This window comes from Nannospalax galili, unplaced genomic scaffold (genome assembly GCF_000622305.1).
Source record: "Nannospalax galili isolate Female #2095 unplaced genomic scaffold, S.galili_v1.0 scaffold302, whole genome shotgun sequence".
NCBI lineage: Eukaryota > Metazoa > Chordata > Mammalia > Rodentia > Spalacidae > Nannospalax > Nannospalax galili.
Window position 1 is genome coordinate 5,664,902 of NW_008350120.1, and position 9,848 is coordinate 5,674,749.

At 44.1% G+C, this 9,848-nt stretch overlaps 1 protein-coding gene and 1 non-coding gene across 6 annotated transcripts in view; one reads left to right on the forward strand and one right to left on the reverse strand.

Moving 5' to 3' along the window:
- Positions 1-9,848, reverse strand: part of Lmbr1 (limb development membrane protein 1) — a 180,690-nt gene that overhangs the window by 159,509 nt on the left and 11,333 nt on the right. The gene's annotated exons all lie outside the window — the stretch shown is intronic.
- LOC115072735 lies at positions 1,517-1,730 on the forward strand. The gene has a single exon (XR_003851759.1). It is a non-coding gene; the product is annotated as a small nucleolar RNA U3 (small nucleolar RNA).

Here is a 9,848-nt window from a genome sequence, read left to right on the forward strand (position 1 = left end):
AAGGCAGGCAGATCTCTGAGTTCCAGGCCAGTCTGGGCTAAATAGTGAGGACCCTGTCTCAAAAAACCTAAGAAGAAAAACTTGCCATGTCCATGCATGCCTGTAACTCCATTGCTGGGAAGGAAGAGGCAGGAAGGCAGCTGAGGCTTGCTGGCTGCCAGGCTAGGTAAATGGAAAGTGGAAATGGTAAGTGGAAAATGCCAGAAAAAAAAACAGGGCGCTCCAGGGTCAGTGAGAGATCCTGTCTGAAGGAAATAGGGCAGAGAGCGATAAGGCACTCACACTCACACCCACACACATATCTATACACACATACATCACACACACACACACACACACACACACAAATAAAACTTCTAGGGTAAAATGGCAGATTAGAAGCTGTCTCTGTGTTATATGATACATGAGAAAAGTTAGGTTAACAAAAAGTTGACTCTATCTCAAAGAGAGAATGATTAGAGAGCACAAAGTGGTGACAGGTCAGCTGAAAGGCACAAGACACAGCTACTCAGAGAAGAGAGGCCAGAAGCATGTGGCTCAGCCCCAGTTTGCTGCTGGCCGGAGGAGGAGCAACAGAAGCAACAGCAAAAGATAAGCCAGGCAGACCTGGTGAGGAGAGATGGGCATCCCAGACAGGATGAGCCCACAGCTCTCAAAACCTTCACATCTAGCAGGTGACTTGCTATGAGATTGACTCCTGCATGATGGGTGAACATGAGAGATCCATTTTGTGACTCCCCATATCTTGGCAGGCTTACAACCAGATTCCATTTTCAGGAGAAGCCTATTGTTTAAGATGAGGCTCCCCTGACAGAATAAGAAAATGGAACAATATCAAATGAGGGCATCTAGGGACATGGTCAGCCCCCCTCCCCCAGTCCCACATGGGAAACAGCCACAGAAGGCAGTTGTAGAGGAGGGGGTGGACTGAACACACACCTTAGCGTAACTGCAGAGACCCATCCCTCCAGGACCATGGGCAGAGGGCGGCTCAGCCCCTGATGCTGTGTCTGTCCTATAGTTTTATGCTGCTGGGAAGAACCAGCAGAATCCTGCCTTCTTCAGGGTGTTTAATGCTGAGCAGGATACTAATGCCCTGAGAATGGTCATGCAGTACTTCTGTTTGATTCCCACACTACCCAGTGTACTCAAAAGACACCGGGGAATACGAGCAGAGGGGTCTGGAGGAAAACCTGCTTGACCATAGGCTGCAAAGCTAAGTAAGTGTGCCACAGCAGCTACTGGATCACTAAAGATGGAAGGTTCTAAAGTGAATGTAGTCCTATGGGACATATGATACTTGACCTGTCAGGGCTCAGCACCAACCTGAACAGGAAAAGATGAGAAAAAGAAAAGAACTAACCAGGAAAACCAACAAGTTACAGGAATCATCTAATATCTAATATTGTTTGCATCTAATGCAAACAAATTCTGCAATTAAAAGATATAGACCAGCTGCTTGTATTAAAAAAAAAAAAACAAGATTCAGATTTTTTGTCTGCAAGAAACATATCTCAAGACTATACTTTCAGGGATCATTTGTGCAGTTCATCACTGGAGATGTTTCTCTGACTGTGTGGAGTACCAGAAACCACGAGGAGGAGCCGTAGCATTCTGTCCTGAGCGTGAAGCTGGCTCTTGGTGTTGCTTTGCTGCAACTGCCATCGGTCATTGATGATGGTTCTTCTCTCCTTTGGGAGAGTAGAGGGAGAGGATTCGGTCTAAGTGGGAAAGGAAGGAAGGAGGGAGGGTGGACCAGAGGGAGGGCAGGAAGGAGTGAGGGAGGGAAGGAGGGAAGGCCAGAGGGAGGGGAGGCAAGAAGGAGGGGAGAGAAGGAGGGAGGGAAGCCCTCACATTGGCAAAGACAGACACGGAGCGAGAGCAAAAAAGATGAAAAGCAATATAACTATACGCATACCTCAAAAAGCAGACTTCAAAATAAAATTAGCCATCAAATGAACCATCAAGAAAATATAATGGGGACTGGAGAGATGACTCAGCAGTTAAGAGCACTTGCTGTTCTTCCAGAGGGCCCAGGTTCAATTCCCAGCACTCACATGGCTAACAACCATCTGTAACTCCAGTTCCAGGGGACCCAACATCCTCTTCAGAGCACTGCACGAACTGTATGACATAGGTGCACATACTTACATGCAGGCAATACACTCATACACATAAAATAAAAATATTTTTAAAGTTAACACTTGGCTTATATTTATTAAATTACATATAAACTATATATAATTTATTATATATTATATGTAGTTATACTATAAATTATATATGAATAAATAATTTTTTAAAAGAAGATATATGGTTGGGCATGGAGGTGCACACCTTTAATCCCAGCATTCAGGAGACAGAGGCAGGCTAATCTCTGTGAGTTTAAGGCCAGCCTGGACTACATAGCCAGTTCCAGGTCAGCCAGGGCTAGAGAGACTCTGTCCCTAAAAACAAGAACAAAAGGAGGAGGAGGAAAAGAAGAAATGATGATAGAAATGTACATATGCATGAATGCAGTGTACCCAATGTTGTGCGCACGCGTGTGTGCGTGCGTGCATGTGTGTGTGCCATGTGCAGGCCAAGGGTGGATGTCAGGTGTCTTCCTCTATTTTTATCCAAATTATTGCCTTGAAACATGTGCTTTCATTCAGCCAGACACTTGCCATTTCAGCTAGGCTGGCTGGCCATAGAGTACCCAGAATCCACTGTCTCTGTCCCTCAATGCTAGAGTTACAGACACAGGCAGCCATGCCCAGCTTTTTATGTGAACAGTAGGGATTCAAATTTAGGTCCTTATGCTTCCACGGAAAGCATTCTTACAAACTGAGCCATCCCCCCAGCTCCATCCAATGTTTTATAAAAGACCTTTAAAGAAGAACAGCAATGCTCCTCAATAGGGGGTCCAGATGCAGCAGTAGCAGTTGACTTCTATACCTTGGTCAGTAATAGAACATCCAACAGCTACAGAATACACATTTTTCTCAACAACTCATTGAACTTTCTCCAAAATGGATCACTTTTTAGATCATAAAGTCTCAGCTAATATTTTTTTAAAATCAAACAATTTATCACATCTTATCAGATCATAATGAAATAAAACCAGAAATCAAAGCTGGGTGTGGTGGTGCATGCCTTTCATCCCAGCAGAGGCAAGCAGATCTCTGTGGGATCCAGGCCAGCCAGGTAGGTCTACATGGTAAGCTCCAGGCCAGCTAGGGCTACAGAGGGGCCCTGTCTCAGGGAAAAAAAAAATAGAAATCAGTGTCAGGAGAAAGGCTAGAACTATACAAGCACATGGAGCTCATATAACACACTCTTAAATGTGGTTGAAAAAATCAGGGAAGGAATTCTCAGAACCAAATGAAAACGAAGACACAACTTAACGAAGTCTTTGCAATATAGCCAATGTATTTCTAAAAAAGAAATTTATAGCTCTGAGTACTTATATAAAAAAATCAGAGAGAATCCAATTAAAAAAGATCAACTAAAACACAACAGTAGTAGAAAGAAAGAAATGTGAGAGTAGAAATTAATGAACTAGAAACTAAAAGAAGACCACAAAGTATCAATGAAACAACAGAGCTGGTTCTTTACAAAGACTGAAAAGAGCCAAGCATGGTGGTGTACACCTTTAACCCCAACAGTTGGTGGATCTCTGAGATTGAGGCCAGCATGGTCTAGAGTGAGTTCCAGGTCAGCTGGGGCTACAGGGACACTCTGTCTCCAAAAAAAGAAAGTTTTAAATAAAAATAAATTTTTTAAAAAGATGAGTAAGATTGACAAACCCCCTAGCCAAAATCATCAGAAGAAATACAAAGAAAACGGAAATTAGTAAAATTAGAGGTGAAAGGGGGATATTACCACAGACACCAATGAAATCCAGAGAATTTTTTAAATCTTTATTACATTTTTGTTATTTATTGCAGGGGTACACACATGCCACAGGGGGCTTGTGGAGGTCAGAGGACAGCTTTCAGAAGTCGGTTCTTTCCTTCCACCACGTGAGTCCTGGGGATCAAACTCAGGTCATAAGGCTTGGCAACAAGTGCCTTTATACACTGTGCCATCTCACAAACCCAAATCCAGAGGGTTGTTACACAGTATTTTGAAAACATACTCTAATAAACTGAAAAACTAAGAAGAAATTAATAAATTCATATATATATAGCCTACCAAAATTAAATCAAGAATATATAAACAACAAAATATTTATTATTTTTTATTTTATGTGTATGAGTGTATTGCTTGCATGTAGGTAGGTAGGTGCACCCATGTTGTAAAATGCTCACAGAGGTCAGAAGAGGAATTGGAGTTACAGACAGTTGTTAGCTGCCATGTGAGTGCTGGGTATCAAACCTGGGTCCTCTGCAAGACCAGCTATGCTCTTAACCACTAAGCCATCTCCCCAGTTCCATGAGGGTATACAAACAACTTGACCAAATCTGTTAACAAGCAACATGAGTGAAATACTCTCCCAGCAAAGAGAAGGCCAGGCCCTAACAGAGTCACTGTTGAATTCTACCAGACATTTAACAAAGAATGTCAATCCTCCTCAAACTATTCCATGAAAGAGAATAAATATTAAAAAATGCATTCTACAAAGTTAATATTCTCCTGATATCAAAACCAGATAAGGACACAACATAAAAAAAGAACTTTCCTGAAGAACATACAAAGACTGTTGATGGAATACTTGCAAACGGAATTCAACAACACAATGAAAAGATCACATATCATGATCAAGTTGATTTCATTCCAGGGAGTCAAAGATGGTTCAACATACACAAACCAAAAGATCTAGTGCTGCATAGAAACAGAATCAAAGGCAGAAATCACATGATCGCCTTAGCAGCTGCAGAAAAGGCCTGTGAGGAAGTTCAATATTCCTTTGTGATAAAAGTTTGAAGAAACTAGAAACACGGGAACATGTTTAACACAATAAGGACAACATTTGGCAAGCCAGCATCTCATGAAATGGGGGAAACTTTTGAAAACATTTCCACTGAAGTCAGGACCAAAACAGGGACACCCACTCTCACACCCTTATCCATTGTGCTTACAGCAGCAACCAACCATGATAAATACATCACAGAGACACATGTAAGAGGAAGAAGTCAAGTCATCCATATGTGTAGATAATACACACCAATAAAGAATATTTCTGAGGAAGAAATTAGAATATTCACAATAGTCTCCCCAAAACCTAACCAAAGAGTCTATAGAAAAACCTCTACAATGAAAACTTTAAAGACTGCCAGAAAAAAAAAAAACAAAAAAAAAACTGAAGATGGTACCAGAAAATGGACAGACCGCCCATGTTTATAAATAAGAAGATTTAATATTGTGAAAATGGCTATATTACTAAAAGTGAACTATAGATTTAAAGCAATCCTGAATAAAAAGAACAAGGGATTGGAGTGACGGCTCAGCAGTTAACATCACCTACTGCTCTGTAGAAGACCAGAATTTGGTTCCCAGCAGTCCCCTTGCGTGGCTCACAACTGCCTGTAACTCCAGCTCCAGCAGACCCAGTGCCCTCTTCTGGTCTTAGTGGGTACCCACACACACACATATACATACAGAAACACACATAAAATATTTTAAAATAAAGTATTTTTCACACTATAAATTCTTATTTTTAATGAGAAATTCCACAGTATTGTTGAAGTCTGATAGTATAGTTTTGTCAGTAAATACTACTCCAAAATTATGATATATAGAATTGCAAATTTATATTCTAAAATACAATTACATATTTTTATTTTGAGAGTTATATCAGTTTAGTTATTAAAGTACTTTTTAAATTTTTTTTAACTTCCCAGCCTGCAATTTTTATCTCCAGACATTCAATTAGGCATCATTGATTTTTTTGTAGGGCACAGGTGAAGGTACACTGGGGCAGTAGAAGAGTAAGAGAAAGACAATGGAAAACGTTTTAGTGCCTGAGAATGGGAAAGGTCCAATGTCAAGGCAGTGCCCAGGACCTCAAATGGCCATCAAGAGAAGTGGGAGGTCCAGTCTAGAGAATCAGTCCTCCCAAGACTAGAATCTGCAAATGACAAACCCTCCCCCGTCCTCAGGATAAGCCCAACACAGAGGTAAAACCACTGCTGTGCACAACCTGCGACCTCAGGGGAGGGTCCCAGGGAAATGCAGCCACTCAGAGAAGGCCAAAACCACTGCTCAACATCAGGAAGGCCCCTATCCTCTAATCTGCTCCACCATCAGCCTAACCTCAGAGGAATGTAGAACCAGGACTCAGGGATGGGGACCATAGCTCCAGGCTCACAGGAGGGAACAATCACTCCAGGCTCACGGGAGCAATCACTAGCTCACAGGAGGGAACCACAGCTCCAGGTTCACAGGAGAGAATCACTGCTTCAGGCTCATAGAATGGGACCATACCTCCAGGCTCATAGTAGGGGACCACAGCTCCAAGCTCATAGAAGGGGACCACAGTTCCAGGCTCACAGGAGGGGCTATAATTTTAATTACACTGGTTCCTACAATTTTCCTGTCTCCATCACTCTGTCCAAATGACTATACTTGTGTTTAAGAAAAAGAACATCTTGAGACGGGTGTGGTGGCGCACTCCTTTGATCCCAGCACTTGGGAGGCGGAGGCGGATCTCTGTTGAGTTCAAGGCCAGCCTGGTCTACATAGTGAGTTCCGGGACAACTGTAGCTGGGGCTACAGGGAAGAACATCTTGGCTTCCTAGCAGCAAACATAGGCAACAGTTACTTGCTGGCTTGAACTTCTCCCTAGAGGGAGAGCAGTACTGGAGAAAACTACCCTTTCCTTTACTCAAGTCGACGGCTGGATGACTGTCCTCTTCTCCATAGACAAGGATCCAGTCAGCTCCTCGGTGTCCGCTGTTTTCACATCTTCCTTGGCCAGGGGGAGCCAATGATGAGACATCTTCTCACTGGGGTCATGTTTTGCCAAGAGCCATGCCCCCCACCATCATTTCTATGGTAGCCCGGGCTTCACCACCACCATCTTGGTTCCCTAGTTATTTTCTTTCTTACTACTTGCCAAGTCCTTTCTCTCCTGCACCCAGCAATCCACCCTCATCCTTCTAGGGGTTGGTTACCTGTGAGATAAAGGCCTGATGTCAATGGGAACATAGTGCAGCAGCCGACCACAAAGCAAGTCGGGCTTTCAGAGGCACAGCATGGTGGTGAGGTGCTCTCAGCAGCCACCCTGGCTCCAAGAGGGGCAGCTGGGTCTGCACCCTAGCTCCCATTGCTCCAGCAGCCCCCACCTTGTCACCATGAACCCCAGAGCTATGCCCAGGACAGCAGCACACAGGAAGGCCAAAATAAAATCTTTTTAAAAACAGCAATGCAGAGGCAGACGGATCTGTGTGAGTTCGAGGCCAGTCTAATCTCCATAGCGAATCCAGGCCAGCTGTGACTACAGGGAGATCCCTCAAAAAAAAAAAAAATGCTAGAGGTATAACAAGAATCAATTTCAAATTATAATAGAGTCACAGTAACAAAAACAGTTTGGTGCTGGTGGTACTAAACACAGGCACTTAAACCATGGAACAGAATAGAAGACCCAGATATAAACATAGTAATCCTCCTGATTTTTCACAAAGACGTCACTGGAGAAGACAAGTGGTGCTGAAAAACTGGATATCCACATAGAAGGATCAAACTAGATTGCTATCTCTTACCTGCACAGTATTCAATTCAAACTAAATCAAAGATCCCAATGTAAGACCTGAAAATTGTAAAAAAAAAAAAAAACTTGGACAACACTTCAAGATATAGACAAGGAAAAGACCATAAAAAAATGAGTCCAGGAAGTAACAGCAGGAACTGACAAATGGAGGCTGGCAAGATGGCTTGGCAGTTAAGCGCACTGGCTGGTCTTCCAGGGAACCCAGGTTTGGTTTCCAGCACCTACATGGCAGCTAATAACTGTAACTCCAGTTCGAGGGGATCCAACGCCCTCTTCTGTCCACAGGCATTGCATGACATTAGTGCTCTTACATACATGCAGGCAATACACTCATACACATAAAATAAAAGATTTAAAAAAGAACTGGCAAATGGGATTGCATGAAATTAAAAGGCACAGCAAAGGAAACCACAGCACTGAGAGAGTCTACAAAATGGGGGGGGGGGGGGGAGGGATCTCTGCCAGCTATACATCCAGGAGGCAATTAGTGTCTACAACATAGAAAGAACTCAAAAGACAGGGCTAGAGATAAACACAGTGGGGGAGCAACCTGCATAGAAAACACATGGCCCTGGGTTCTATCCCAGTGCTACAATAAATAAAGAACTCAAAAACATTAAATACCAAAAGTTGCTCATTTGTTGATCAATCAACAAATGAGCAACTGAACTAACTGAACAGAAAGTTCTCAAAAGAAATACAAATAGCCAATAAATATATGAGAATGTTTCCAACATTCTGAGAGACCAAGAGAAATGCCAATCAAAACTACAATGAATTATTTTTCACCCAGGTGAAAGTGGCTAACATCAAGAAAGTACACAAGGGGGTTAGAAAGGTGGCTCAGCAGTTAAGAGGACCCCAGTGAAGTTTCCTGACCCCATGGCAGCTAAAAACTGCCTGTACTTCAGTCCCAGGGGATCCAATGACCTCTCTGTCCTATGCAGGCATTGCATGCACATGGTGTACTTACTACATGCAGTCAATACACTGATACATATAAAATAAAAAATAGAGCTGGCGAGATCAGACTTTAAAAGCACTTGCAGAGGACCCGGGTTCAGTTCACAGCACCCACATGACAGCTAACAAGTCCATAACTCTAGATCCAGGGGATCCAACACAATCTTCTCACCTCCATGAGCATTACATGACATAGGTGCACTTACACACATGCAGACAATACATTTATACACATAAAATTTAAATAATAAATAATTTTGCTCCAACCTGGAGGCCTCTAACTCCTCGGTAAGTCAATCGGGCCCTCCACGTCTTGACTCCTCCAGCCTCATTCACCCTCTCATCTCCCCTGCCAGTCTCTCCTCCTAGCCTGGGTCCTGTCCCATTCCTTGTCTTGGCACCCCAGACACCGGGGGAACCACCACTGCTTCCTGATCCTTTGCACCCAGAGCAGCTCAGTTCCTTCTTGGGTCCACAAGAGCACTGCTTCTGAGCATGGCCCCGCCCTCACCTCCCTCTGCTTCCCTGGGCCTGAACTACACCAAGGCCTCTCTCCAACCCACAGGCCTCTCACTCCTGGGTAAGTCAATTGCTCCGTGCCTTGATTCCCCCAGCCTCACTCACCCTCCCATCTCCCCCACAGGTCTCTCCTCCTAGCCTGAGTCCTGTCCCATTCCTTGTCTTGGTGCCCCCAGACACCTGGGGAACCACCACTGCTTCCTGATCCTTTTCATCCAGACCAACACAGTTCCTTCCCAGGTCCCCAGGGATGCTCTGGGCCTGGCCCCACCCTCACCTCTCTCTGCTTCCCCGGGTCTGAACAATCCACCAGCCTCTTTCCTGGACACTGGGGATGACCTTTCCTCTTCCTGATCCTTTGCATCCAGGCCAACCCAGCTCCTCAGTGCAGTCCCCAGGGGCCCTTGGGGCCGCCTCCTGCCCCCATCTTCCTTTGCATCTCTGGGTGGCACAGCCATTAGCTGCCCTAGACCAGCACCTTTCCTGAGACCGGCTCCCAGTCCAGTCCAACCCCCAACTTCCTGAGGACAAAATCTTTCCTGGAGGGATACAGACCTTAGGAGAAAGCCTGAGAGCATCTGAGCCTCATCTGACTTGGGTCTCTGTGGGAACTCCTGAAGACAAAAGCAGTATGGCCACTCCAATATAAAATCAAAGGAGAGAACCTGAAGCT